The sequence below is a fragment of the Schistocerca serialis genome, chromosome 7 (assembly GCF_023864345.2).
Source record: "Schistocerca serialis cubense isolate TAMUIC-IGC-003099 chromosome 7, iqSchSeri2.2, whole genome shotgun sequence".
Taxonomy (NCBI): domain Eukaryota; kingdom Metazoa; phylum Arthropoda; class Insecta; order Orthoptera; family Acrididae; genus Schistocerca; species Schistocerca serialis.
In genome coordinates this window covers 169,886,328-169,904,439 of record NC_064644.1, presented here as the reverse complement: position 1 = coordinate 169,904,439, position 18,112 = coordinate 169,886,328, and the positions used below count along the sequence as shown (strand labels likewise).

General features: G+C 40.2%; 1 non-coding gene across 1 annotated transcript; it reads right to left on the bottom strand.

The window, feature by feature from the left end:
- Positions 1-631: 631 nt before the first annotated feature.
- On the bottom strand, positions 632-706 carry Trnas-uga (transfer RNA serine (anticodon UGA)). Its single transcript has one exon. It is a non-coding gene; the product is annotated as a tRNA-Ser (tRNA).
- Between the last annotated feature and the right edge of the window lie 17,406 nt (positions 707-18,112).

Sequence of the window (18,112 nt, the reverse complement as noted above, 5' to 3'; positions counted from 1 at the left end):
GCATCTCTCCTGCCAACAAGCAGACAGGTTAATAATATGCCCTGGAAATCAACCAGCACAACCACATGGTGACATAGGACATACCTTAGACTTAGTGAGCTCTGTGGGCAACACTGAAGCATACTAAAATGCACATCAATTCCTTATGTGAGCAAAGCACTCCAAGAGATTAAATTAAGTCACTCACATGTCGTCTTAGGAACAGCAGCACATCATACATATAAATATTACAAATTTGGTGAGGCAAGGCCCTAATTATAACTGAGAGGCTATCTATCTCTCACACCACCAAGAAGTAAAAAATCAGGACAAAGCGGTCACAAAGTATGGACTGTGGGTGGAAGAACTTACAATAACTCAGCTACTGAAACAATAATCTTCATTCCTTTCAAGTTCAGTCTGAGATACCAAGAGGAAGGGCTGAAGAAAATAAAATCTTCCAAATAAGGCAACATGTGACAAATTCATGGCTCCAGTTTAAGGATAATGATGATAGTAGTGCACTGCCAGAACATGTAATAACTCAGCTTCCAAAACAATAACCTTCATTTCTTTCAAGTTCAGTCTGACACACCAAGAGGAAAGGCTGAAGAAAATAAAATCTTGAAACTTCCTGGCAGATTAAAACTGTGTGCCCGACCGAGACTCGAACTCGGGACCTTTGCCTTTCACGGGCAAGTGCTCTACCAACTGAGCTACCGAAGCACGACTCACGCCCGGTACTCACACCTTTACTTCTGCCAATATCCCGTCTCCCACCTTCCAAACTTTACAGAAGCTCTCCTGCGAACCTTGCAGAACTAGCACTCCTGAAAGAAAGGATATTGCGGAGACATGGCTTCGCCACAGCCTGGGGGATGTTTCCAGAATGAGATTTCCACTCTGCAGTGGAGTGTGCGCTGATAGTTTGGAAGGTGGGAGATGGGATACTGGCAGAAGTACAGCTGTGAGTACCGGGCGTGAGTCGTGCTTCGGTAGCTCAGTTGGTAGAGCACTTGCCCGCGAAAGGCAAAGGTCCCGAGTTCGAGTCTCGATCGGGCACACAGTTTTAATCTGCCAGGAAGTTTCATATCAGCGCACACTCCGCTGCAGAGTGAAAATCTCATTCTGGAAACATCCCCCAGGCTGTGGCTAAGCCATGTCTCTGCAATATCCTTTCTTTCAGGAGTGCTAGTTCTGCAAGGTTCGCAGGAGAGCTTCTGTAAAGTTTGGAAGGTGGGAGACGAGATACTGGCAGAAGTAAAGCTGTGAGTACCGGACATGAGTCGTGCTTCGGTAGCTCAGTTGGTAGAGCACTTGCCCGCGAAAGGCAAAGGTCCCGAGTTCAAGTCTCGGTCGGGCACACAGTTTTAATTTGCCAGGAAGTTTCATATCAGCGTACGCTCCGCTGCAGAGTGAAAATCTCATTCTGGAAATAAAATCTTCCAAGTAAGGCGTTGTGTGACAGATTCGTGGCTCCACTTTAAGGATGATGATGAAAGCAATGCACTGCCAGGCCATGGACCACAACTGCCAAGCTGCATACTGCAGCACAAGCCTTCACGAACTCTCTCACTGACCCCAGCTTGACTACAATGGCTCTGTTTACTTTCACTTCTCATGACCCACCTCACCTTGCTCCCCAAGAGCCACCTTCCTTCATTGTAGGGCAGCCAATCCTGCTTTAGGTGGAAGATCAACTCTGAGCAAGCCACCACAGTTTAGATCTCTTTGAGGCCTCCACAGACCAAAATTACCTACCCATCATTGTCCAGAAATGAATTTCCTGTGCCTTGTGTCTCCAGTCGCCTATCACCTCTGACATATCTACTTTCCAATCACAAAGGAGTGCACGTCTCATGACTCAGTACCACCAAGACTAGATGAACTGAATCACATCCTCTGTCAGGGTTTTGACTAGCTCATGCCCTAAAATGAGAAATAACCTCTCTAATATCCTTGCGACTCCTCCCACAGTGGTACTCCACTGATGGGCTCGACTTTTGCTAGTCCCTGTCCTCTACTTGCCTACCCCCTTCCCTGCTCCCACTCCAGCACTACACACACCCTCTACTCAACCAGCAAACCTACTAGTCTTCCCCCATTTCTGCTCCTCCACTCTCTCCTCTCCCTTTTCCCCTTTCCCCATCTCTGCTTCTCTCCTCTCCCTTTCCTCCTCTTCCCCCCCCCCTTTCTCTACTTCTCTCATCTCATGCCCCCCCTCCCCCAATCCTCCGTCTCTGCACACACACACACACACACACACACACACACACACACACACACACACACACACACACACAGGCAGCATGGCATCTTCCCTGACCCCTACTCTGCTATACCTATACCTCCCACTCCCCACATCATACTGCCTCCTTACCCCACCCACTCCAGCAGATTGCTGCTCATGTCAGACATAGCGTTTGTCAGGTCCCAGTACCCAGAGACAATGGGCATGTGTGTGAGTTGTGCTTGTGTGAATGTGTGTTATATGAGAATGTGTGTGTTTTTTCTGTTTCTGGAGAGGAAGTTTGTTTGGAAGCTTAAATTTTTTAACAATATTTGTGCCTGTCTATGAATCAACATCTCCTGTATGTGGTGAGTAACAATGTATCATTTACATATTTTTCTTGTTAAGTAAGTAATGTAAAAGAGTAGTCACTGACATAATGAAGGAGTATCCTCTTGAAATCCATGTTGTACAATGTGGAATATGTTATGTTCAAAATATATGAGAAGATGATTGTTCATTGCAGATTCCATGATTTTGGCCAACAGAAGAAGTATCATTATTATCCCAGTGCAAGATACTACAATAGGACTACTTTCTTCTGTATTGCCATTGATTGGGTTATTTTTAGAAGAAGGGTGAAAGAGCACCACGGTAGAAGAATTTGTTTATTATTTCCATTTCTAAATTAATTTTCTTTAGGATAGCCCATTACAGGCATCTGGGCTCTGGTGGATGAACACGCTTGTGATGCTTTACATGTCATTTGGATGTAACTTGTTTCACTTACTCATTATTCATCAGCTGTTTTACATCATATTGTTTGCAGGGTCTATACCCAGTGGCAAATATCACTCAGAATTTTTTTCATTACTCTTACAAACTACTTATTACATTAATAAAAGCTACCAGAAGTTACATAAGCTGTAGGCTTTGTCTTGTGTTTGTTAACCAGATTCAAGCTGCCAAAAAATTATGAGCCTTTTGAATTTCTCTGGCTTGTAATCTTTTATAACCTGCTTGATTTAGCCCCAGCAAATAAAAGCATTAAATTTTATTCTTTGTACTGGGTTCAGTAAAAGCTTTGAAGCATGAGGACAATACTCAATTGCATCCTGTCTCAAAGACAGGAAAAACATAGTTATAGTTGAAACAGCTCAAGCCAGGACAAACCTATGAATAACAATGAAACCATTAATGACAATGATGAACTTCTCATGTGCATAAATGAAAATGAAAGGGCAAGTAGAATGTCATTGGATACTCATATGCTGTGTGTATCAGAACACCACATATAAACCACTGTAACTGAACAGATTCATTTTGATGGATACTATTGCACTACTGCTGTGCCAAAATATTGAGTATGAAAACACATAACCTTGTAGTACTGGTAGTTCACAGACCACAGGCAGGTAATACCATACTTTAAGCTTCATAAAACAGTGCATGCAGTTTCAATAATGTTATGCACTCTTTAAGTGGAGAACCATTATTTGTGGAAAAATTGATGCTGATTTTCTGTCACTTGTCCACATTTGCAGTTTTTACCACAATAAAATTCCCTACAAACATTGAAAGACATAGTGCAGCAGTCACTGATAATATCTTTTTAAAGCCAGCAACCTTTAGATTTAAACAATGGAAAAATCCAGGATGGAATGTAACAATATTGTAAAAAGTAAAGTTGCTACTCACCATATAGCAGAGATGCTGAGTCACAGATAGGCACAACATAAGGACTGGCACAAATAAAGCTTTCGACCAGTAAGGCCTTTGTCAAAATGAGACAACAAACACACAGATACTCACTCAATAAAACGCAGCTTACACACACAACTCCGGTCTCAAGCAAGTGACGCCACACTGCAAGCAGCAGCACCAGTGCATGATGGGAGTGGTGACTGGGTGGTGGTAAGGAGAAGGCTGGGGCAGGGAGGGGGAGGGATAGAAGGGTAGGGGTGGCATTCTGTTGGGGAGCATGCAGGGACATGGTGGAGAGAGGGTAGGGCAGCTACGTGCAGTTGGGAGGTTAGACGGATGGCAGCGGAGAGGTGGGGAGAGGGGGGGGGGGGGGGGGGGGGGGTGGGGAGGGTAGATAGCAGAAAAGGAGAGAAGTAAAAATACTGGGTACAATAAAGTAATGAGGGCTGTGTAGTGCTGGCCCCCCTCCCCACTTCTCCGCTGCCGCCCATCGCCCATCCAAACTCCCAACTGCACATAGCTGACCTACCCTCTTTCCACTTCGCCCTTGTGAACTCCCCACCAGTATGTCACTGTCTGCCACTCATATTCTACTATCCCTCCCCCTCCCCTCCCCTCCCTACCCCAGCCTTTTCCTTACACCCCCCCCCCCCCCCTAGTTGCCACTTCCATCATGTACTAGTAGTGCTGGTTGCAGTGTGCACTCACTTGCCTGAGCCTGCAGTCATGTGTGCATGAGCTGCATTTGCATCAGTATATATGCATGTGTTTGTCATCTAGTTTTTACTAAGGCCTTGCTGGCCAAAAGCTTTATTTGAGGGAGTCTTTTTGATGTGCCTACCTGTGACTCAGCATCTCCACTATGTGGTGAGTAGTAACTTTCCTTTTCACAGTATTGTAACTTTCAGATTTAAATATAAAACCAATAGCCATGGTCTGCCTGAGGATGACAGTCACTGTTGACAATAAAATGTAATGATCAGTTGGGTATAGATCATAGAAGAAATGTAATGCGTCAAAGACTCTTTGAAAAAAAAAAAATACTGGTCATAGTATTTAAGATGAAATTATGGGAAGAACAGATAGTGTATTTATTAATTGAGAATCAAACAAAAACAGTTGTCCAAATGAAATTAGATCCCAATAAAATTGCTCTGTGAGAAACTGGTCAATAAACTCAATGATTACTTCCTCAAATTAGGAGTAGACATTGCACCCACTAATAAACATCAAAATGCAGATTTATTGTTCAGATACTGTTCACATGACCTGCAACTGGCAGTTTCAAAAATGTAACCCGTAAAGCAGTTACAGAATTCATCAGGTCATTAAACATGATAATTGTACTAGTTACGATAGTGTTTCTAGGAGAACCTTGAAATTTTGTGCTGACTTGACAGATTTTCTCTCAACTCAGTAGCTGTTATGGTCCCCATTAGGGGTTAAAAAGCTTTAATGTACCTAGTAATGCCATCTGTTTATCTAGGAGGAAACTAGGACATGCACTTTTTGCACAGGATGGTGTGTGTAGCAGCAAATCTAAAGTGATCAGGTGCATGCTTAGTGCTGAGCACACTCACTCATTTACCCACTCCACTCACCTCTTCTAATCACAAATGTGAAATATGAGATTTGAAGGCAGATCTGACATTGCAGATTGAGGCTTGTTTCAGTCATTGTGTTTCAGTCTTAAGTTTTGGTGAGTGCTGATTACAGTGACAGTTCTTGTTTTCCTATCAATATAATTTGAATTTGTACAATGGACCCAAATAAATAAATCCCAATCTGGTGATCATGTCTGTTAAGGTCTAGAATTTTATCAAATATTTTGTAAATTGCATTTCACAAGAAATGGCTCAACAAAAGATGTATTCTTTGAAAGAACTTCAAGATATTGTGAATTCCAAAAGCCCTTGGAACTCTGATTCATCAGATAAAAATAAAGGAACACCAAAAGTCAGCTTGAATTACTAGGTAGATAAATTGTGTTTTCTTTGGAAAATATATAACTGGCCCAATAAATATAATTTTTTGTTTCAGTAGTATACAACCACTAGCTCCAATCAAGAATTAATGTTTCACTGTGTCATCAAAAATGCAAAACTCATGCAATATTCTCAAAAAGTTCAAAATTACAAGAACCAAGGAATGGCAATTTGGAGTTTTAGGCAAGAAATTAATGAACTGAGCAAAGAAAAACACATTCAACTTGCAGCTGATAGTATCAGTGAGACATTTTATGCTAAATTAATTTCATTGGCCCTAAATGGAATTAATTCTTCCAAAATATAGCTAAACCACAGGTACAAATAAAATGGGTGATCAAAAGGAGATTTACTGGACTTACTCTGGCAGACATTGCATGTTACACATCCAAAAAACAGGTTAGGCTCCAAGATCTTCACTAAGATGATTACTGATATTTGCAACATTATAAATAGGAAGGGAAACTAAAAAGCAGAAGAGGGAATGATCATGCACAAAATGTGCCTGAAGAAAGCAATATTTGTTTCCTTCATTATAATGTAGAGGGATTAGGCAATAAGATTGATGTTTTCGACCACTATCTTTCAGAGATTACGCCCCCACATACTAGTTGTCAGTGAACATCAAAAATCTGCAGATAACATAGACCTGTTTAAAATCCAAAATTATACATTAACTGATTTTTACTGTTGTTCTAACCATAAAGGTGGAGGAGTGGATATCTACCTGAGAACAAATAACCCAGTAGAATCATACAAAATTATCGCTTGGGTAAAAGAGTATTCCACTGATTTGCACTGTGAAATTGTAGCAATTAAGTTAAAGTTCTTGTCTGTTATGTACTTCATCTTAGCATTGTATAGATCACCCAATGGAAATTTTGAGTTATTTCTTAATTCCCTTGATACAGTATTATGTAAATTAATGTCCAAGCAAGAGCACATAAATGTTATATTATTGTTGTTGTTGTTGTGGTCTTCAGTCCTGAGACTGGTTTGATGCAGCTCTCAGCGGATATTAATGTCAACATATTACAAGATTCCCAAGAAAGCAAACGCTTCAAAGACTGTGTCAATTCTTATAGTGCAAAAGATCTGTTGGGAGACATACCCACTAGAATCACTCCAACTAGTATAAGCTCTATAGACCATGTTATTACTAATTGTGAAAATATTGCCACAGCTGCTGTTGTAAATGGTCACATCTCTGACCATCTAGGCCAGCTATTAGTGCTAAAGGGAGATCCTTGTATAAAACCAAAGAAAATTTATAAATACAACAGGAATCTTTCTGTTATCAACATTGCCACACTGAGAGAGAGCCTTGGTGATGAATCTTGGCATTTTATAGATATTGCAAAGGAAAAGTTTGAAAATAACAATCTAAAAGTCAACTTACAAAAAATGAATGTAATCCCCTTCAATGTTGGTGATTTGCAAACTTGTATTGATCCTCAAGATAGCAATATCATAGGGAAAATCTGCAGTGAGTGTAAATTCCTAGGTATATGCATAGATAGCAAACTACTATGGACACAACAAATTGACAATGTAGGTGCAAGGCTATCATCTAGCCTGTATGTTTTAGGAAGAATAGCTCCATATGCCAATACCCAAACAATGAGGATGATGTATTTTGGTTTAATACATCCACTTCTAGCATATGGTCTTGCACTGTGGTATGGGGCTTCCAAAACTCATGTAGACCGAGTATTTAAACTCCAGAAAAGAGCTTTGAGAATATTAGGCAAAAAAGATGCTTGAACATTATGTAAGGAATTGTTTATAGAATTTAGAATTCTATCTATTCAATGTATATGTTTGAAACAATAGTATTAACTGTAGAAGATGAGAAATATACCTGTCGTAATGCAGAAATTCATGATCACAATACTAGACAAGTACAAAATTACCACATGATACACAGAAGACTGAAAAAAACTGCAAACAGTCCATATATTAATGGAGCAAAATACTTCAATGCACTGCCAAATGAACTGAAGGTAATAACTGGAGAGACATTCAAAAAACATCTAAAATTGTGGCTCATTGAGGAGTGCTTCTATAGCCTACTGTAGAAACTAAAATCTAAAGTATATTATGCAAATAATTTGGACTACATTTTTAAGTTCCTATTATAAAGTAAAATTAGATTGTATACTGTGGTATTGTACTACCAATTGCTATGCATGTAATTACATGTTTCATGCAAATAAATTACAAATTACAGACACCAGTTTTGTTAAATTGACTGCTAGAGAGATCACAAAAATCATTAGTGCACCAGAAATTAGTAACACTTCTAGTTATGATGGTATTTCAGCGTAAGTACTAAAATCTGGAGCTGGCTTCTCAGTGCGGTCCTTGACTTACTTTTGTAACCAGTTGATTAGTTAATATATGTTTCCCAAAAGAGTGAAGTGTGCATTATAACACATATTTATAAAAATAGACACAAGTAAGTGACCTCTACTTATAGACATAGCTCCCTCCTTCCCATTTTCCCAAACAATTATGGATACTTTGCAAAAGAAGCACTTTTCTGAGTTTGATTCCCATAAAGGCTTCTCTACTGAGAAAGCAATAGGCTCACAGGGTAAACATCTTGATACAAGAGGTCACTAATTGGTTACTGAGGGTGCTTGGCATAGTATGGACTGTAACCTCAACTATACAATTGAAGATGACAATAGGCATATTGCTGGAAATTCTCCTGACACAAATGTGAAGAATGTGTCACTCTTTGAGTGAAGTGGATGCTCTGGATGAAATGTTCTGTTGAGTAAGTAAATGCAGAACATCATGAATTGCTCAACAGATTGCAGTGCTGTGACTGATGCTTTGCCTCTCACACAGTTTCACCACAATGTCATAGTCTGCACATGAATGGTTCTGGTAAGAGGTTACTTGCACCACTAATTTCCAGAAACATTTGTAGATCTGTGGGGCATAGGGCATGATTATCAAGCATAACCACATAGTCCTAATTCACTGTAAAACAATATTTATTACAGATTAGAGAATATGTACGTATATCTCCAAACACATTCAAGTCACTACACCAACTGTCAATCAAAGGGGAGTGCAACTGACATGAGCTGGTAATTTATTTGCTGAAATTAATTTGATGAGCACAATCTGTGCAGAGCCTGTCCATGGCAGACAGGGGAGGAAGAAATAGTGGATACCAATCTCAAACACATTCAAGTCACTACACCAACTGTCAATCAAAGGGGAGTGCAACTGACATGAGCTGGTAATTTATTTGCTGAAATTAATTTGATGAGCACAATCTGTGCAGAGCCTGTCCATGGCAGACAGGGGAGGAAGAAATAGTGGATACCAATCTAGTTCAGGCCGTGGCTATAGTTGGTGTAGACAGAGATGTTATTGCACAGTCCAGCATTTTTGTATTGAACTCACTCAGAAGAGACACTGAAGTAGTCAGTGATGGTTGGAGACAAATTGTGCGATTTAAGGTAGTCAAAATGACATCGTGCTGTGTTCAGTTACTCCAATGCAACCTGAATGTAGCACTGTAGAGCATTGTCAACCAGTGATAAGTGTGTAGTAATCGAGCATGAAAACAGTCGAAAGTAGCCAGTGGTGTTTCTGTTGTCATGTGAAGGTTGGCAGTGGGCACCAGATGAGCTGTGTGGCAGTGAGTGAAGCAGAAGAAATGTGGCAATGATGTACTGCACGGCCAGAGCACATGCCCGACGATGCCATTGGCGTTGTAGCTAGGTGATGCAGCAGGATGCTGTGTACAAATGCTTGTGCTTTGATGTGTTCCAAGGCTTGGTGACAGTGTGAGTACTGGGTAGACTGAGGAGAGACAGTGGTTGGGCACCAGTTTGGTACAGCCAGTCAGTGGGACTGGGACCATGCATGCAGTCCCACTCTTGTCATCATGATGGATGTGTTTCAAGGCTGCAAGCTGCTCAAGTGCCAGAACAAGGGCACAGTTATTATATTGTGGAAGCAATGGAGTGCACCTGATGATGCATGGTAGTTGATGTAGTGTTGGTGAAGGTCTCGTCAACTGAGGTGGTAAACCGCTTGTGTCAATGGATGTACAATTTTCTTCCTATTGTTTCTCTTGAACAGTCAGTGTACAGGGTAGGAGTGGAGGTGCCAGAGTGGAAGGTCCTGGGGTGTAGAGGACCACTTCAAAGTCCAGGAACATGGCATGTTGCATGACTGAGAAGAGGTGGAAGTGACATAAAAAGTCCATCCCTAGGCATTGTTTTATGTTGTCCTTAACAGAGAATGTCCATGCAGATGGTGGGATATGGACTGTTGCAGAGTCTGGATCCTGGATCAGTGCACAGGAATTAACAAGCTGGCAGCTTCACACAGCTGTGACGCTGTACGTTCATCCTCTCTCGATGAGCCATCAAGTGGTAGAGTGTTGATGTCAGAACTTATATATGCCAAAAGTTGGTTCATGGGAGGGGAGAAAGCAGGTGGCATGGTTGAAATACAGTTCTCAGAGGTGCATATGGTATGACAGGTTGCGGGAACATGTGCGGAATGGGCAAGAGTCCAGTCACCCTGCATGGTGCAGAATACTCAGTTATCCGGTACACTGTATCAAAGTGCAGGATAAGTTCCTATTGGTGGGTGTGTGGGCACTGTTGTGAAGCAGTAGTGATATCCTGTTGGGAGTCCAACAACAAGTCTTGCCGAGCAAGTGACCCTGTTTGAGGCGCTATCAAGTAGTAGCAAGATAGGCAACAGACACACACAGTGTCAACAAACTGCTTCCAGGTGGGTGTGGTGGTGTATGGAATGCAGTTCTTTGGCATATGGTTGTATGCAGTATAATACTAGAAGAAGTGGTTCTGTTCAGTTGTGGTGTTCTGCACAGGCATGAATGCAGCATGTTCAGCAGTATTCCGCACAGACCTGGGCACAACATGGATGGCGATATTCTGCACAGGTGTGGCACAGTTAGTGATGTTCTGTGTTGGCGTGAGTGGGCTTGTGTGGTGGAGAAGTGAGGTTTTGTTGATTTTGCACAAACACTGTCTCTCAGCCAGGTACAGTGATGTCAGAGTAAGAAGTGGTCGGGCGAAGCCGATCAAGCTCAGCCACTGTGTGGAAGTAATCATGTCAAAGCTGATATTGTGGTGAATGGCCATCAGCATCATTGTCAGTGGTATGAATGTACTGATGATATTTGGTGGAATGTTCTTGATGTAGCTGTTCCACAACTGTCTGTGTAAAGCATCAAATGGTGGTGAACGAATATGAATATAAGCAGACAGAATATTGCCATTCAGCTACTGCCTGTTGTTTCTGTGTGATGGTGACAGCAGCAAGATCCCACAGCAAACTGTTTATTGCTTTTGACTGTTTGGAACTAGTGTCATATTTTGAGCCACACTTACACTATTGATGACCGGGGGCAGTTAAAAAGTCAGTAATGCACTGTCCAGAACAGAAACCGTTAGCATGATGTGTGAATTTCAGCAAAAGATGGTTGTGTGAGGGCTACATTGTCCTAGTGTAGTAATTACTTCGTATGTGGTTGTCATGAATGTTGCTCTTTAGTGGCAGATGTCATAGGTGAAGAGAATTTGGCTGTTAGTGAAAAGTGTGCAACACAATGTGAGCATATCAGCAGCACTGGTGATACATAACTGTGAAAATGATGAATTTGATGAATTTCTGCATGGTTGTGATCATTGGGAGTCACCTTTGTAAATCCACAGGGTACAGGGCACATTGAATAACCACACTGTCATAATGCACTGTAGAACAATATTTATTACAGATAAGAGAATACATGCATAAGCATCCAAACACATTCAAGTCACTAGACCAACTGCTGGACAAAGAACATTTTATTCATTTGGAAGTCAAAGAGATTGGACAGATGCATCTAGATGGACAAAAGTGAGTATCACATTACTGTAGTAAGCATAATATTATTAAAGGGGGAAGCTATAAACACAAAAAATGGAATAAAGTCCCAGCCCAAAAGGCCTTAGTGAATACTGCACTGAATACCTATCTGAATGCTGTACTTCAGTAGTGGACTTCAAAACATACAAGACAGCAGTTCTGATAGTATGTATGTAGACCACCAACAGGAAATGTTTCAAACTTCATTAAGTGGCTGAAGGGAGTACTAATATGAATTAATAAAAATAAGTGGGAGATGATTGTACACAGAGATTTGAATATAGATTTTATCTTAGATAGTTCTGTATGAGGGCACCTATGGATAATGACATCCAGTTTTTGTTTTATAATGATTCAACACCAAGGACTAAATTGCACTGCAGAATGCTTACCTCTTGTGCATATTCTACCATCTGTAGGAGCTCCGTTTTCCAAATGTTTTGAAAAATCTGAAAATAATGTGTAACACTCTAGTATCCTGCTTCCTTTTTGGGGTTCTGCACAAGAAGGTCCTGTACATTTTGTTAGCACAATTTTATAGTGAAATAATAATGTGATGCTTAAAATGCATCACATTTTATTTAGTAGATGTACACTAATCAATGTATCTTTCAGCTCTTTAAATTACTTGAAAACAGTCAGTTTGGTGATACAATGATTGCATGCCTAAAGCACACTATTCTTTCCAAATTATAATGTGCATAATTTGAACAAGCAGTTTATAATTTTGATGAGGTTCAGTCATTATTACTATTTTCATGCAAAGCTAAATTTTTGCATTAACTTTAACAACTACACAATCTAACATTATCGAGTTAGTGAAGTGTTAAAGAAGATTAAATGGGGTAAGAAGTCTAGTTTCCTTCTCACACCTATAACACAGATTTTAGGCTTAATTTCACATGCGCGTATCATAAGTAAACAGTGACTTAAACTTATATGTAATTACCAGGTTTTTTTTTTTTTCAGTACTCTTTCAGTTTATTTATTTATATCTGCCTGAATAGTTTCTAGGGTCCTTTGTTAATGTTTTAGTCAGTACTTAAATCAGTTTATATGATTTCTGTTTTTACCATGAGTGAGAAGTGTGTGACATGACATAGGATCGTTAGTTCCGGGATGTGGTGTGATGGGTGCTGTAGTTTCCTTCATTGGGGCGAATTTAGTGGTGGATCTGCAGTGTTGTTGTTGTTGTTGTTGTTGTGGTCTTCAGTCCTGAGACTGGTTTGATGCAGCTCTCCATGCTACTCTATCCTGTGCAAGCTTTTTCATCTCCCAGTACCTACTGCAACCTACATCCTTCTGAATCTGCTTAGTGTATTCATCTCTTGGTCTCCCTCTACAATTTTTACCCTCCACGCTGCCCTCCAATACTAAATTGGTGATCCCTTGATGCCTCAGAACATGTCCTACCAACCGATCCCTTCTTCTGGTCAAGTTGTGCCACAAACTTCTCTTCTCCCCAATCCTATTCAATACTTCCTCATTAGTTATGTGATCTACCCATCTAATCTTCAGCATTCTTCTGTAGCACCACATTTCGAAAGCTTCTATTCTCTTCTTGTCCAAACTATTTATCGTCCATGTTTCACTTCCATACATGGCTACACTCCATACGAATACTTTCAGAAATGACTTCCTGACACTTAAATCAATACTGGACGTTAACAAATTCCTCTTCTTCAGAAACGCTTTCCTTGCCATTGCCAGCCTACATTTTATATCCTCTCTACTTCGACCATCATCAGTTATTTTGCTCCCCAAATAGCGAAACTCCTTTACTACTTGAAGTGCCTCATTTCCTAATCTAATTCCCTCAGCATCACCCGACTTAATTAGACTACATTCCATTACTCTCGTTTTGCTTTTGTTGATGTTCATCTTATATCCTCCCTTCAAGACACTGTCCATTCCATTCAACTGCTCTTCCAAGTCCTTTGCTGTCTCTGACAGAATTACAATGTCATCGGCGAACCTCAAAGTTTTTATTTCTTCTCCATGAATTTTAATACCTACCCCGAATTTTTCTTTTGTTTCCTTTACTGCTTGCTCAATATACAGATTGAACAACATCGGGGAGAGGCTACAACCCTGTCTTACTCCCTTCCCAACCACTGCTTCCCTTTCATGTCCCTCGACTCTTATAACTGCCATCTGGTTTCTGTACAAAATGTAAATAGCCTTTCGCTCCCTGTATTTTACCCCTGCCACCTTTAGAATTTGAAAGAGAGTATTCCAGTCAACATTGTCAAAAGCTTTCTCTAAGTCTACAAATGCTAGAAACGTAGGTTTGCCTTTCCTTAATCTTTCTTCTAAGATAAGTCGTAAGGTCAGTATTGCCTCACGTGTTCCAGTGTTTCTACGGAATCCAAACTGATCTTCCCCGAGGTTGGCTTCTACTAGTTTTTCCATTCGTCTGTAAAGAATTTGTGTTAGTATTTTGCAGCTGTGACTTATTAAGCTGATAGTTCGGTAATTTTCACATCTGTCAACACCTGCTTTCTTCGGGATTGGAATTATTATATTCTTCTTGAAGTCTGAGGGTATTTCGCCTGTTTCATACATCTTGCTCACCAGATGGTAGAGTTTTGTCAGGACTGGCTCTCCCACGGCCGTCAGTAGTTCCAATGGAATATTGTCTACTCCGGGGGCCTTGTTTCGACTCAGGTCCTTCAGTGCTCTGTCAAACTCTTCACGCAGTATCGTATCTCCCATTTCATCTTCATCTACATCCTCTTCCATTTCCATAATATTGTCCTCTAGTACATCGCCCTTGTATAGACCCTCTATATACTCCTTCCACCTTTCTGCTTTCCCTTCTTTGCTTAGAACTGGGTTTCCATCTGAGCTCCTGATATTCATACAAGTCGTTCTCTTATCTCCAAAGGTCTCTTTAATTTTCCTGTAGGCGGTATCTATCTTACCCCTAGTGAGATAGGCCTCTACATCCTTACATTTGTCCTCTAGCCATCCCTGTTTAGCCATTTTGCACTTCCTGTCGATCTCATTTTTGAGACGTTTGTATTCCTTTTTGCCTGTTTCACTTACTGCATTTTTATATTTTCTCCTTTCATCAATTAAATTCAATATTTCTTCTGTTACCCAAGGATTTCTACTAGCCTTCGTCTTTTTACCTACTTGATCCTCTGCTGCCTTCACTACTTCATCCCTCAAAGCTACCCATTCTTCTTCTACTGTATTTATTTCCCCCATTCCTGTCAATTGCTCCCTTATGCTCTCCCTGAATCTCTGTACAACCTCTGGTTCTTTCAGTTTATCCAGGTCCCATCTCCTTAAATTCCCACCTTTTTGCAGTTTCTTCAGTTTTAATCTGCAGGTCATAACCAATAGATTGTGGTCAGAGTCCACATCTGCCCCTGGAAATGTCTTACAATTTAAAACCTGGTTCCTAAATCTCTGTCTTACCATTATATAATCTATCTGATACCTTTTAGTATCTCCAGGGTTCTTCCATGTATACAACCTTCTTTCATGATTCTTAAACCAAGTGTTAGTTATGATTATGTTGTGCTCTGTGCAAAATTCTACCAGGCGGCTTCCTCTTTCATTTCTGTCCCCCAATCCAAATTCACCTACTATGTTTCCTTCTCTCCCTTTTCCTACACTCGAATTCCAGTCACCCATGACTATTAAATTTTCGTCTCCCTTCACAATCTGAATAATTTCCTTTATTTCATCATACATTTCTTCAATTTCTTCGTCATCTGCAGAGCTAGTTGGCATATAAACTTGTACTACTGTAGTAGGTGTGGGCTTCGTATCTATCTTGGCCACAATAATGCGTTCACTATGCTGTTTGTAGTAGCTTACCCGCATTCCTATTTTCCTATTCATTATTAAACCTACTCCTGCATTACCCCTATTTGATTTTGTGTTTATAACCCAGATCTGCAGTAGAGATAGGAAAATACTGAAACAGAAAGGGGAAATTGCAGCTCTTCAAACTGACTTAGACAAGGCAAGGGAGGATCTGGACAGGTTAAAGAGGGAGAAGGGTGAACAGAGGTGGGAAGTGGCAACAGGTAATATGGGGAACAGGCAAAGGAGAGCATCAGACAGCTTTGTGATAAATCTTGAAATTAGATTTGACCTGTTGCCTCAGTCAGAATCCGATGAGTCTCATGTAGCTGAAGCTGTAGAAAGGGCACAACAAGCTTTCAAGGACTTGAAAAAGGTAGGGAAATTTGTAAAGAGAAAGAAAGGTCTGTTGTTAGGTAGCTCCCATGGTAGAGCTGTTGGCCAACTACTGCAGGAAAATCTAGGTCCAGAGTACCAGGTCACAAACTTTTTCAAGCCTAGTGCAGATCTGGGTCAGGCAACAGAGGATGTAGGTTCTTTATGCAAGGGTTTCACAAAGGAGGATGCCGTGATTATAGTGGGTGTGACAGAGACTCTGAATATTCCATAGAAAGTAACCTAGTGAAGATAGCATCAGCAACGAAGCATACGAGTGTGGGATTTGCGTCTGTGTTGAGGCACCATGATCGGCCTCATTTGAACTCTTCCGTCGGAGGGTGAACTTGAAGTTGGAGTGGCTGCTTAGGACGGATATAGGGTCCCATATTGGTTTGATTCCTGTGGATGGCATCGATAGGTAGGACTACACTAGGCATGGCCTTCACCTCAATAGGAAAGGCAAGGAAAACAGTCTGGGTTGATTGCACAAAACTTAAGGGGAGACACTGTCACAAGTGGTAAAATACCAGTGGTCACAGGTGTCAGAGGGTGCCTTTTTTAGGATAGGGAAGGGGGAAAGAAAACGAGTTTTAAGAGAGATTGGCAGACACACTCAGTTTGAGAATACAGATGAACAGGAGTCAGATTTTAACATACAGCCTCCTTTTAAACAATGTTTAACAGAAAGTAATCAGAAACTGCCAGTTCATCTTCCCCAAAGCAGTTATAATCCCATTAGTATGCAGTATCAGTTATCTTTATTACACCAGAACATTCTGGGACTCAGAAATAAAACTGATGAACTACTCATTTGTATTGATGAAATGAATTCATCTAACCAAATTGACTTAATCTGCCTCTCTGAACATCAAGTGACCACTGGTATAGATAATTTCAGGATTTAAGCTAGCTTCCTACTTCTCCAGTGTAGATATGGATGGAGGAGGAGTTGCCACATTTATTAAAGCTGCCATAAATTCAAGAATATTGACATTAATAACTTTGTTTAGAGCAGCATCTAGAAGCATTAGCAACAGAAGTAGAGTTCCATAACAGATCCTGTATAATAGTAACTATTTATCGAGCACCTGCAGGAAATTATAATCTATTCACAAATCATCTAGAAGATTTTTTGGGTTATTTAACAGGAAGAAACAAAGAAATTTTGATTGCTGGTGATTTCAATACAGATTTTCTAATGCAATCTTCCAGTAAACATTTACTGCAGTTAGTAATGTTGTCTTTCAATCTAACTCACACTGCAAACTTTCCAACTAGGATCACTAAATCCTCAAGAACAGCCATTGATAACATTTTTATAGACAAATCAAAGGAACAAAATAATATCATAAAACCTGTAATAAATGGAGTATCAGATAATGACATGCAGCTCCTTGTTTTAGATGTAAATTCTAAACAGATTATCATGACTGCTAAATCTGAGTACAGGAGAGTAGTCAATCAACCAAAAATTGAGTGTTTTAGAAAATTGCTCAAAGATATGAACTGGAAAGATGTTTATAGTGCTCATGACATGAATGAAAAATAGCACATTCATGAACAATGTCAGTACCATGTTTGAAAACTGTTTCCCTCTAAAAGTTACTCAAATTAAACAGATGTCTATAATAAAACCATGGATTACACAAGGAATGGAGATTTCCTGTCAGACAAAAAGGAAAATGTATCTGTCAACCAAGAATAGCTCCAATGCTGATGATAGCAATGTCAGGGAACAAAGTAAAAACAATATGAGATATAGTGAAAGAGGAGACTGGTAGAACCAGAAAGGAACAGGAGCAAATAGCATTAAGGGTAGATGACACATTAGTAACCAGTAGGCATAGTGTGGCAAATCTATTTAACAAGTACTTTATATCCATTACTGATAAAATGGGATTGTCAAGATCAGTAAATAATGTCCTTGAATATCTGAAACTAGCCTTTACAAATAGGTTCAGGTACATGAATATGTCACTCACTTCACCAAAAGAAATAACTTCCACAATAAAATCTTTAAAAACAAAGCATTCTAGTGGTTACAATGAAATATCAACAAAGTTAATTAAGGCATGTTTGTGCGAGTTTAATACAATTCTAAGTTACT